This window comes from Leptonychotes weddellii, chromosome 4 (genome assembly GCF_054177405.1).
Source record: "Leptonychotes weddellii isolate Sample4059 chromosome 4, ASM5417740v2, whole genome shotgun sequence".
Classification (NCBI taxonomy): Eukaryota; Metazoa; Chordata; class Mammalia; order Carnivora; family Phocidae; genus Leptonychotes; species Leptonychotes weddellii.
In genome coordinates this window covers 109,684,832-109,696,310 of record NC_138372.1, presented here as the reverse complement: position 1 = coordinate 109,696,310, position 11,479 = coordinate 109,684,832, and the positions used below count along the sequence as shown (strand labels likewise).

General features: G+C 39.6%; 1 long non-coding RNA gene across 1 annotated transcript; it reads left to right on the top strand.

Moving 5' to 3' along the window:
• The first annotated feature begins 459 nt into the window (after nucleotides 1-459).
• On the top strand, nucleotides 460-11,004 carry LOC115941244 (uncharacterized). The gene is made up of 3 exons (XR_004076010.2): nucleotides 460-683; nucleotides 3,809-3,877; nucleotides 10,928-11,004. It is a non-coding gene; the product is annotated as an uncharacterized LOC115941244 (long non-coding RNA).
• Nucleotides 11,005-11,479: the final 475 nt, after the last annotated feature.

Here is an 11,479-nt window from a genome sequence, read left to right as displayed (position 1 = left end):
GAATAGTACGTTTTGCATCTTTTGTCTTTCATTTTCTATTTGTACAAACAAAACAAAACAGAACTGTATCTCTTAAAGATTGCCATGCAAGTTGCCGAGATGCATGATTCTATATAATTCTATCACTCCCATACTCATATCAATATTTAGAAATTTGCTCTTGAGAGAGATTGATTTACCATATGTGGTGATAACAACCATTACAAACTCCCAATATTTCACAAACCATGATATAAATTGACTTTACTTCACACTCCTGGATGCCATTAGACTCCTCCCCTACCAGGGAAATTGTTTCCATGGTAACCGAAAGGGAAAAGCACAGGGAGGGGAAAAAAAGGCACAGAAAGCTAATGAAATGAGATATCTATGGAATAAACAAAATATGGGCAAGTGTGGGATGTCCTAACACTTTTATTGTTTCTAGATCCCACATACTTCTGGAGACGCTAAGGCCGTACTGTCTGACAGAGCAGACAGTGCCTGAGGATGGTCTTGTTAAAAGGTCCAACAACGGGCAGGGCTGCCTGCTATTTCCCAGTGTAAATGGAGCCTGCTGAATCTTTCTATCCACACCAACTCTGCAGAACGCGTGTGGGCATGGCTGGACTGATTCAGAGCACGGCAGATAGTTAGCTCGGAAGCAGAGCTGTTCACAGGAGCACCGAATCGCCCTTCCTAAGGTAGCTGCAGTTCTTTTTCTAGCCACACACAGAATTCTCCTGTGGGTGTCGAGCACTAAAATCCATTCAGACCATTTGGGGCGCTCCGGAAGTTCTCTAGAATGAAACATTAGGTAGCACCTGCTTTTATCTTTTTCTTCATGTTGGCTGAAGTAAAATATGCAGCTAATGTAATTTAATTTTTATTAGATTCTGCATATATGTGGCTTTCAGAATGAACTCAGGGGAACACACATTACTCATAAACATATACTTTTTAATTAATTTTTCTTTGTAATTCAAAGTAGATGTCTAATGCATTCATGGAACGATATGCACTCCCTCTGGGGGGCAATTTTAATACCTGCAATTCCCCAGATTGTTAATCAAAGCCTTTTTAGCCTTGTAGATAATTTATATCTGCTTAATGTTCAGAAGGTTGAAATTGCAGCCATATGAAAAAAAAATTCTTACCTCTGACAAAATCAGAGAAGATAAAAAAACCCCATGATAATTCTACAGAAATGGAAAATGGTGGAAATACCCTTTCTTTCTGAGCTGCTTTTTGTGAAAATATTTTGTGGCTTTATGTTAAAAAAAAAAAAGCAGCTTTTTTTTTTTTTTTTTTTCTGGAAAACACAGTGAAACTGCTTGGCTAAAAATGCAGCAATGGCCAGAAATCTCCATCTCAGAACATGCCTATTTCTAGTAGTTTTATATTTTGGAAGAATACCTTTTTTTTTTTTTTTTTTTTTTGCTTCTTAAGAAAAATATTACTGGCAAAAAAATTTACATGGGAAAAATTTAGATTTTGTGGGGGTTCAATTTAGGTTTAAGTTCTGTTTTGCTAGCTCTGAGGCTCCTTGTGTTTCTCTCCTGTTATGTTACTGTGTGACCCTGTCATTAAGCTCAGTTGTGTCCAGCACATAGTGAGACAAGGTGAGAAGAATGGTTCCGGCTACACCCTGAGCAGTGGCTTTAGATCCGGAACTGTGGAGATGAGGCGCCATAAGTCAGAGACGGAACAGGGACGGGAGCACCATGTGCTCTCCATCTGGGATCCTTCTCCATGATGTGGCACTGCTCCTTGAGAAGTGTGCCTGCTTGTGTGAGCAAGTGCACATATATGAACACGTTCCCCTGGACACACACACACACACACACATTTTGCTTTGTAGGTACATAGCTACATCTTTAAGGAAAAAAAAAAAGATTTTATCTAATTATTTGACAAGAGGGAGAGAGAGCACAAGCAGGGGGAGCTGCAGACAGAGGGAGAGGAAGAAGCAGACTTCCCGCTGAGCAGGGAGCCCAGTGTGGGACTCCATCCCAGGACCCTGAGATCATGACCTGAGCTGAAGGCAGACGCTTAACCGACTGAGCCACCCAGGTGCCCCACATAGCTACATCTTAACTGAAAGTGACATTTCAACAGTGGGGCAAGGAATAGAATGGTGGACCCTTAGAAATGGAAGGAAGGTTTGAGAATTCTGCATCTGATCTCCCATGTGGGGGGACGGTGGGGGAGGAGTTCCCTCATAACAGAGCTGACTGTGGATAATTCAACTTAGGCTTAAACATTCCAGGGAGCGGGCACTCACTACTATATGAGCCAAGCTAGAGCATTGTGAGACAGAATGAACTTATTAGAAAGAGGCCTTTTATATAATCTTACATCTACCTTTAAAAATATTCTACTGGTGTTGTACTCTAAAACCAAATAGAATAAGATGAATTTTTTTTTCCTACTGCCTGGCCGTCCTTAAATCTGTTTAACACAATTGCCTTCCCCTTTTCGTGAGCTAAACATCTCTCTTTGCCTCCTTGATTCCTCCCATGATAGGACTTTGGGAACCCTAGTATCTCGGCCGACCTACTTGAGCCAGTTTGGCACCCAAACTGGATACAGTATTCTAGATATGGTTATTATTTACGTAGTGGAGAGTGCAGTGGGTTCTGTTTCCATTTATTAGCAGTTTGTTTTTATTGGTGCACTACAAAATCAGATGTGGCTGCATTTTCACAGACAGGTCATTCTGCCAGTTCACATTGGACTTATAGTTATCTTTACACTCTTAGATCTTTACACTGCTTGGAGTCTGGCCTTCCCGTTCTGCACCGGGCAGCTGACTTTCTGAGGCTAACTGCAGAACATTCTGTTTATTGCTGGTACAATTTATTTCACAGGTTAAGCCTTCCTTTTAGCCTATTCATATCATTTTCAATCCTTAGCTCTATTATTTTAGTATTTGCTGTTAAATTGGGATTTTTGAGTCAGTCACAAAGTTGGACAGGATGTGATTCATGACTCAGTCTAAGTCCTCAGTAAAATTTTACGCAGGCCCAGGTGAAGAAAGGATGTCGGGGCTGCTGCTAGAGATTTCTCTTGGAGTAACCAGAATATAGATTTTCTGATGTTTAATCAACTGTGAATCCACCTAGCTGTGCTATCGGACCACATTTCTAAACCTCACTAAGGAAAACTATGGAAGAGTTTATATAGCTCTTGAAATGAAGGAGTACTCTCTGTTGCTCCTTTACTGTTTTATGTGTGTGTCAAAAGAAAGGTGATGAATTTGATGTGACCCATACACCTTGTGCTGCTTCCAACATTCTTTCCTTCTGTTCACTCCTTAGCTTTATTGGGCATTTCTTCTTGGTGGTATTTTTCTGATACAGTTATCTTCTGCTGTAGAAATAATTTTAATAGTTTGATCCGAACATTTATCTCTCTTTATTTAGAAGCTTCCCACTCTTGTAAGATAATCTCTTGCCAGATGCATTTTTCCTGATCATCATATTGCCAGTCCCTTATCAAGAACTCAGGCCTTAGTGTCACAACCTCTAGTCCAAAAAGCCAAATCCTATCACTTAACATCGCTTTGGTCTGCCGAAAAGTCACAATACTCAGTAAGAATGAGCTGATGACATCACCTCAAAAAGTGGTTTTTTGTTTTTATTTTTGTTTATGTTTTAAATATTGGTATCATTTCTTTGTGTGTACCTGCAGAAATGGGAAGGAGCTAGTGGATTTGAGGACTCTGGATAAGGCCTCTATCCTTGAGGACATAATTTTCAGGAAAGAATCTCAAGCTTCCATCATGTCAGGATGTCGGCTGTTTGACTGCCTCTTCTCTCTGCCACAGGAACTGCTCCTGTAGGGAAGCAGCTCAACGGGGCTGAAGAGACAAGAATAGAAGAAAAAGCAAGTTGAGGTAAGAAAGCCAGAGAGTAATTCTGGGTCGTGCCTGAGCTGACCATTCACCAACCACTGCCCAGCCATGCACCAAGAACCCTGGTGCCAAACAAGAGATCTCATAACTCTGCCTCAGAGTCATAGACGATCCCTTCTGGGTCCATATTGCACCCCCACATCTAATTCAGAACCTTGTTTCTGTTCTGGCATTCCTAATTTCCAACCTAATACCACATGCCTCTGTCTTGGCCCATCTAATTTCCCATTTTGTATTGAAGCTTTCCTTGAACTACCAGGTTTTAATGTCAACCTCACCCTCACAGTTATTTCTTAGGTCTGTTAGATGATATTTTGAGAGGCCATTCTGATGCTGTGGACATTTTGTGGCTCTGGGCATGAGAGATGGAGTGAGGAGCAGAGATGAGGCAATTATTACTTGGTAATTATTTGTTTCCTCAAACATTTTCTTTTTAGAACCAGAAAATGCCCACGATACCAAAGTCTGCATCAAAATAGTTATTTCAATACCTTTCTGAGGGCTCTGGGTTCAGCTTCTGATCTCAGCTCTGTTGAAGTGGGTCCTATGTTATATCACTCCACACACTCACACCCAGACCTGGCCCTACGAACTTGACCTTCCATCCTGAATCCTACTTGCCAACGCAAAGAATTCAGGTAATTGTGGGAATCAGTTGAGCTGCTTTTACCCAATTCTGACCAGTCCTAGTTTCTTTGTACTTATTATGTAGAGGGGAAAAAAAAACAAACCTTTCTTTATGCTGCTCACCATCTCTTCTGCAGCCTGCACAAGAACAGAATCTGGGACAAGCAGCACAGAGTAAAATGATTTGAGAGAGCATAAGAGTTCAAATATGGAGCCTGGTAATACAAATATGGTAGTAGCTAGAGTTTGGAACATGAGCATATTCCACAGATTTTATACAGTTATTTTTGTATAATAGGACTACAAGCTTTCAGATGGCTAAAGAAAGATGTAGAACATTACCAGAAATCAGTGATGGACCACTGCAAGGGAAAGGACTATTTCTGCTAAGGATTACTGTGAGTTTGGAAGGCAAAGGAAGGGGGACAGCAAAAAGATATTTGATTCAGTTCTTGATAGATGTTAAAATTTCCCAACATCCTGGCCTTTTAGAGTTTTTTTCCAAACAGCACAAGGCAACAGAGTGACTATACGTTCAGGGCAGATATTTCTGTGCCTTTATCGAGTGCCCCTTGATGACTCACAAACATGTATGTCCAGCCCTGGCCTCTCCTCTGAGCCGCAAGGTAATAAATCTAACTCCCATCAATATCTCAAAAGAATCTAAAATGTAAATGATCCAAACTAGGATGCTTGGTTTACCTTCTTTCCCAGGCCTGCTCCCTATGTCAGTAATTAAGGGTTCCCTACATTCCCTCTTTCAGTGAGTAGCACCATCATCCATTTACCTGCAAAGTCAAAAACATGGGAGTCCTCCTTATGTCCTTCACCACCCACACCCCATTCATCAAGAAGTTCTATTAGCATTTTCTTATAAATATATTCCAAATTAGCCACTTCTTCTTATGTCTATTGCTGCCAAACCATCATCATTCCTTAATTGGGCTACTTTACTAGCATAGCATCCTAACAGGTCTATGTGTTGCCCTCTAGATCAATTTACATATTTCCTTTGTTCAAAACCCTTTTATGGCTCTCTATTGTAGAGAAACAAAATAATGTGCAAATTCTTGAGAGGCCTCTTCAGTCCCATATGATCTGGTTCCTGCCAACCTCTTTATCTTCACCTCCTATCTACTGTCCACCCTCACTGTGCTGTCTTTCCACTGTTCACTCCCCCCAAAGCTTTCCCCACCTCCATCTCCTTTGCACTGAGCCTTTTGGCTGCCCAGAGCTTTCTTCCTTCAGATCTGCACATGATAAGTTCTCTCTTATTCAGATCTCAGCTCAAATGTCCTTCTGTGACAGTGGCTTCCAATCACCCTACTTAACATTTCTGAAGGTCACTCTTGATCTCATTGCTCTGGAGTATCTTCTTCATTGTACTTGCTATCTAAAGTCTTACTTACTGATCTACTACCCTACTCATTTATTACCTGTTTCTCCCACTAAAATGTAAGTTCTATGAGAACAGAACCCTAGTATGTCTATTTCACCTCCACATCTCTTGTATCTGAAACATGGCACTCAGTAAACTTACCTGATGAATGATATAATGCAATGAAAATCCACCTCTCTTTAATTTCTAAATTCTCCTTATTTAAATGACTTTAGTGATACTTTCTGAATATTAACAAAATGCATAAAATCTTAGCTCACAATGACAGTATAGACCGTTATTGATTCAAACAAAATTTATTTAGCTACTGAAACTAATGAACTAACAATTATTGATTTATAACAGGAAAATGTTTTTAGCAAACATTTTCACTAGAGACCATTAATATTTTTTAAAGATTTATTTATTTATTTTAGAGAGAGTGAGAGAACTGGGAGAGGGACAGAGAGAGAGGGGGAGAGAAAGAGAATCTCAAGCAGATTCCCCACTGAGCATGGAGACCGATGAGGGGCTCAGTCCCATGACCCCAAGATCATAATCTGAGCCAAAATCATGAGTCAGATGCTTAACCGACTGAGCCACCTAGACGCCCCTAGAAACCATTAATATTTTTAATCTTTTGTAAGACATTATGATGTGAGGTTGCAACTTGATACAAAGGAGAGTGAATGGCCAGAGAAATAAACTTTTTCCTTGATAGTCTTACTTTATTACTTATAGATATCCTTGAAAACATCGTAAGTTATATTTAAAAATCAGTAAGATGTATTTCTAAATCATACTTTATAACTTGGGAGACATGATTTAACTGGGAACGATCTCAAATCCATATTTGAACAGTAGTATGCACAAGATTAAATCAAAAACTATTCATATACCACTAAACACATACCTGACAAAAACTCAGTTTGAATATATATACCAAATTTGTACATAGACACATCAGTCAGCAGAAGCTCATTCAAATAGAATATATAGTAGACAAAAAGCCAGAAGGCCTGGATGCTAGCAGGCTGACCATCAACCAACTTACCAGGCTTATAAAAAGCAAGTCAATTAAAGATGTAAGAGCTAGTGTCTACTGAACAATTACTACAGGTCAGGAACTCAGTTCTAAGCACTTTAAAAGCAATGGTCCCATGTCCTGAATCCCTTTTTCAATATGCCCTGGGCATTAATAAGCATTTTTATAATGGATCCAATGAAGAAACTTATAGCATATTAATTTTCTCAAATTAGGAAAACCAAAGGTTAGGTAGTTGTGGGGGAAGATGATGTTAGTAAAAACAAAACAAAACTTCAGAATCGGGAATGGAATTTAAGTGGTATGAGGAATATCATTCAAATATCTCAACCTTAGGAGAAAAGGCAAACCTTGGGCCAGATCAGTAACTGGTTTTCAGAAACTGGGAATCTATAGGACAAACAACAGAAATAGATACTGAGAAATGAGAAAGAGCCAGGCATAGAGGAAGTCCTTTACAACCTTGCAATGTTCCAGATCTTTACTTGGTCTATGAGCCTCCACATAGGCTGGCCTATCATGCCTCTGACTCATCTCTTACTATTCTCAGCCACCTTGGCTTCTTGCTATACCTCCAACGCTCCTGGCATGCTCTGTCTCAGAGCCTCTGGACTTTTCTCATCTCTGCCTGGAATGCTCCCCTCAGCTATCCTCATGATGAACTCCCTCATCTCTCAAGTGTTCACTCATTTATTTGTTACCTTCTCATTGCTTACCCTGACTATCCAATTAATACAGAAACCCTCTACCTCCAGTACTACTGATCCCCAACTCTGCTTAACCTTAAAGTTTTTCCATAGCATTTACATCTTCTCATATATTATGTCATTTACTGTTTTTATTATGTATAGTATCTATTTCTCTACTCTGAAATTTAGTGTCTAAGTGGGTATGGATTTTTTTCCCTGTTATAATAGATTCCCTAAAAATGGCCTCTATTTTTCATCCCTCCTTATATTAATTTGCTAGGGTTGGCTATGCACTGGGTGGCTTAAGCAACAGAAATTAATTTTCTTATAGTTCTAGAGGTTAGAAGCCCAAGATCAAGGTAGTGGCAGGTTTGGTCTCTCTCCTTGGCTTACAGATGGCTGCCTCTCATTGTGTCCTCATCTGGTCTTTCCTCTGTGTGCATGAAACCCTAGTGTGTCTTTGTGTTTCCAAATTGCCCTTTCTTATAAGCCTACCAGTCAGATAGGAATAAGACCCACCCTAACAGTCTCATTTTAAATTCATCACTTCTCTAAAGCTCTGTCTCCAAAAAGATAGTCACATCTGAGGAAGTGGAGGTGAGGACTTCAATATGTGAATTTTGCAGGGGACATTTCAGCCCATAATATACTATATATCCATCTATTTTGCACGTAACTTTGTAGCGCTCCCCCACTCTGTCTCTGGTCTTGGCCTTGAGATTTGCTTTGGCCAACAGCATGTTGGGAAATATGACACAAGCAAAGACTTGAGAAGCACACATATGATTGGATTTGTTCATCCTTGCTTTTCTGCCATGGCTCTGAGAACATGCCTAGACTGGCCAGTTGAAGAATGAATGAAACTTATAGAACAAGAGTAAATTTCCAAGTGGTACCAGCTAAGGCCATCTAGGATCAGCCACAGCCAACTGACCCCCAGATGTGTGAGAAAACCCAGCTAAGATCAACAGAGCCACCAAGTGAAAATATGAGAGTGTCCCAAGCATGATTAGCCAAGCTTCTTATTTCTTCTTCAGCACCAACATCACTTCCACCGAGTGGTGGGCAAGAGGGGCCTGAGTAATGCTTCCATGCCCCTCCCAGCCTTTCCCCCCAGGATTTCTTATGTCCTCTCATACAATTTATGTTCTCCTTTTCAGCATTTTCCATAGCGTGTGCTTACAAATGTGTGTGATTAATACTCCATGCACGTCTCTTGTGCTAGATTTTGACTCCACAAGGGTAACATGTCTAGCTCAGTATTACACTCTTAGAATCCAGGGTAATGCTCTTAACAAGGTTAGTATACAATAAACACTTGTTGAAAATTAGGGCAGTAACCAAATATTATTCATTGTGTGTCCTTCCCATTTATTAATACATGCCACTAATGGAGAGAAATCACAAATGAAACTAAATACTACTGAAATAAAACGTCTAAAACAAGTTTGGTCATTACCAAAGAATTTCTGAATTTCCTTACTGAAGGAAGGTTTTCAGTAAATATTTGTTAAATTAAATTGATAGATGCCTTCAAAGAAAACATTCTGAAAAGTGATATTTATGTTCTGAAACCCAAAGCTTTGGATTAATATGTTAATAAAGCTTTTGCAGGCTTTCTCTACTGAATAAAAATTCCAATAACAGCCAACTCACATTATTGATCAGCTTTTGGCAATCCTGCCATGCCACTCACAGTATCAAGCCATGGAAAGAAATGTAGAATGAAGGGATTTGGAAGCAGCGTGTATCTATAGATGTTGAAATAATGCTTAGATGCCGAGCTACCTCACAATGAATACAGGACAAATTATAAAAATGTTGTTTCATGAACTTCAGGAGGCCTTGTACACAAGCTTGGAAGTTTTGATCCTAGTGGGGAATTCAATGTAGAGGGAACAGCATCTGGAAGAGCACTGCCATATAGGAGTGACTGAGAGAAAGTGAGAGTAGCTGGAGGACATTGAGCCTGAGATGAGGCTGCGGGGATGCACAGAGACCAGATTATGCCCATCTCGGAGGACCACATTAGAGCTATTCATCCTTGTCCTAAGTACAGTGGGAGCTATGATCACTCTAGCCTGCATGGGGAGGATGGACTGGACAGCAGAGTGGGGTGAGGCTATTGTGATGGTCCAGTCCTACTTGCCACAGCTTGTGGGAGAGCGCCTGGCTACAGTTATCCGCTATTTCTTTTTCACAGGCGTAAATAAGAATGTGTTTTGAAATTAGCAAAGTCTTCTTTTAAACAGATAATAGACTAGACTTGTTGAGACTTTTGCTTGGGCTCTAAATATCTATTAACAGAGCCTCATCAATGAACTGTAATCCCTATTAAATGAGGTTGTGAGCATCAGCAAAACTTTAGTACCTACGACTACGCCTGGCAACAGCACTGCCAATAGATATTTGCTGAATAAATGACCAAAGGAATCAAGGGTTACAAAAAAGGTTACAAACAATGAGTGACCCCAAGAAGCATGTTGAAAGTAGCTGAGAAAACCATTTTCCTTTCTAAACCTTGAGTTTTATTACTTGCAAGAATTCAATAACTCCTTTCATTTTTTCAGCTTCTGTACATCTATATGTTGAGCCATCAATTAAAATAAACTGCACAAAATGCCCACTCCGCAAAGTGTTCTTGCCTCTGGCACACGTTCCATTTCCATACTGGCATAACCAAGATAACTAATGTAGTTGTTCGACTCTAGGGTCAGCAACTTGTTCTCTCTCAATTTCTAAATCCCAAGGCAAACAGCTTTGAGATACTAGAATAAGAAGAGTTAAAAAGAAATTGCCAGTTCTTTTGTTGCCTTATTAAGTCTGGAGTATTCTATTTAATCCTATCTTCCTCTAGGAGAAATCAACTATTTGAAGAAAAATACATTCCTGGTATCTGAATGCTGTCTTTCAGTAAGGAGCAAAGATCAAAGAGGGTGCATTTTCTAATCTTTGAACATTAACAATGTCCCTTGTACTGCAAAATGGAATTTCTTAGGGCTGTTAGGGAGACCCCTGTAGTTTTGAGCATATAAATGGAATGTCTTAATACAGCACATGAAATTAATTGTAACATATTTAATATCCCTCAAATAAATTTGAAAGAACAAGGTATTTGGTACTTGGATATTTATTTTAGACATTTCACCAACTGCACAGAGCTCTGTAATAAGTCTGAAATACTTAACACAGATAAGATATCTTACCCAAGCTCAGCATTTTCTCCTGATGTTTGTAATTTTTGCTATAAGAAAATTGGACAGTTTTATCACCAGGTAATATTTGTTAACCAGGGTCTGACAAAGGGAAAAAGATGGATGACTGCTAGATCAGCATGTGGCCTGCCAAGAAAATAAAAAGACACTCAGGGTAAGTGATTTTAATCTGTTGGTCAGTGCCCTATTCAGGATGTCATATTTTTTTATGAAAATGCAAAAGAAAAGGTTCATAATACACAGTGGTGACATATATAACTTCTGTTTCATGATTTGTAAAGAGTAGGCACCTCATTGACTGGTTGGATTTATTCTCTGTATTTGAAAGATAGCCCTTGGATTACCCAAAGAGAACCTTCTCATTTTTGTAATTGCTTTATCATTCCAAGGGGATTCTGGTGCCTGGCTCATCCATCCCCTCTTTATAATGCCCTCTATATTCCACCTCTTAATCAAAGGACACTTTGCCTAAGAATGCATTTACAGAAAATTGAGATACACATTTTGTATGGATGAAGGCAACTGTGTCATCTACATTTTCCACAATTCAGCCATGCCCTTTGTTCTTGGACATGATAGAAAATCTGTTTTCACTCTCAATTGGAAAGCCAGCATGAGTTAGACCAGATG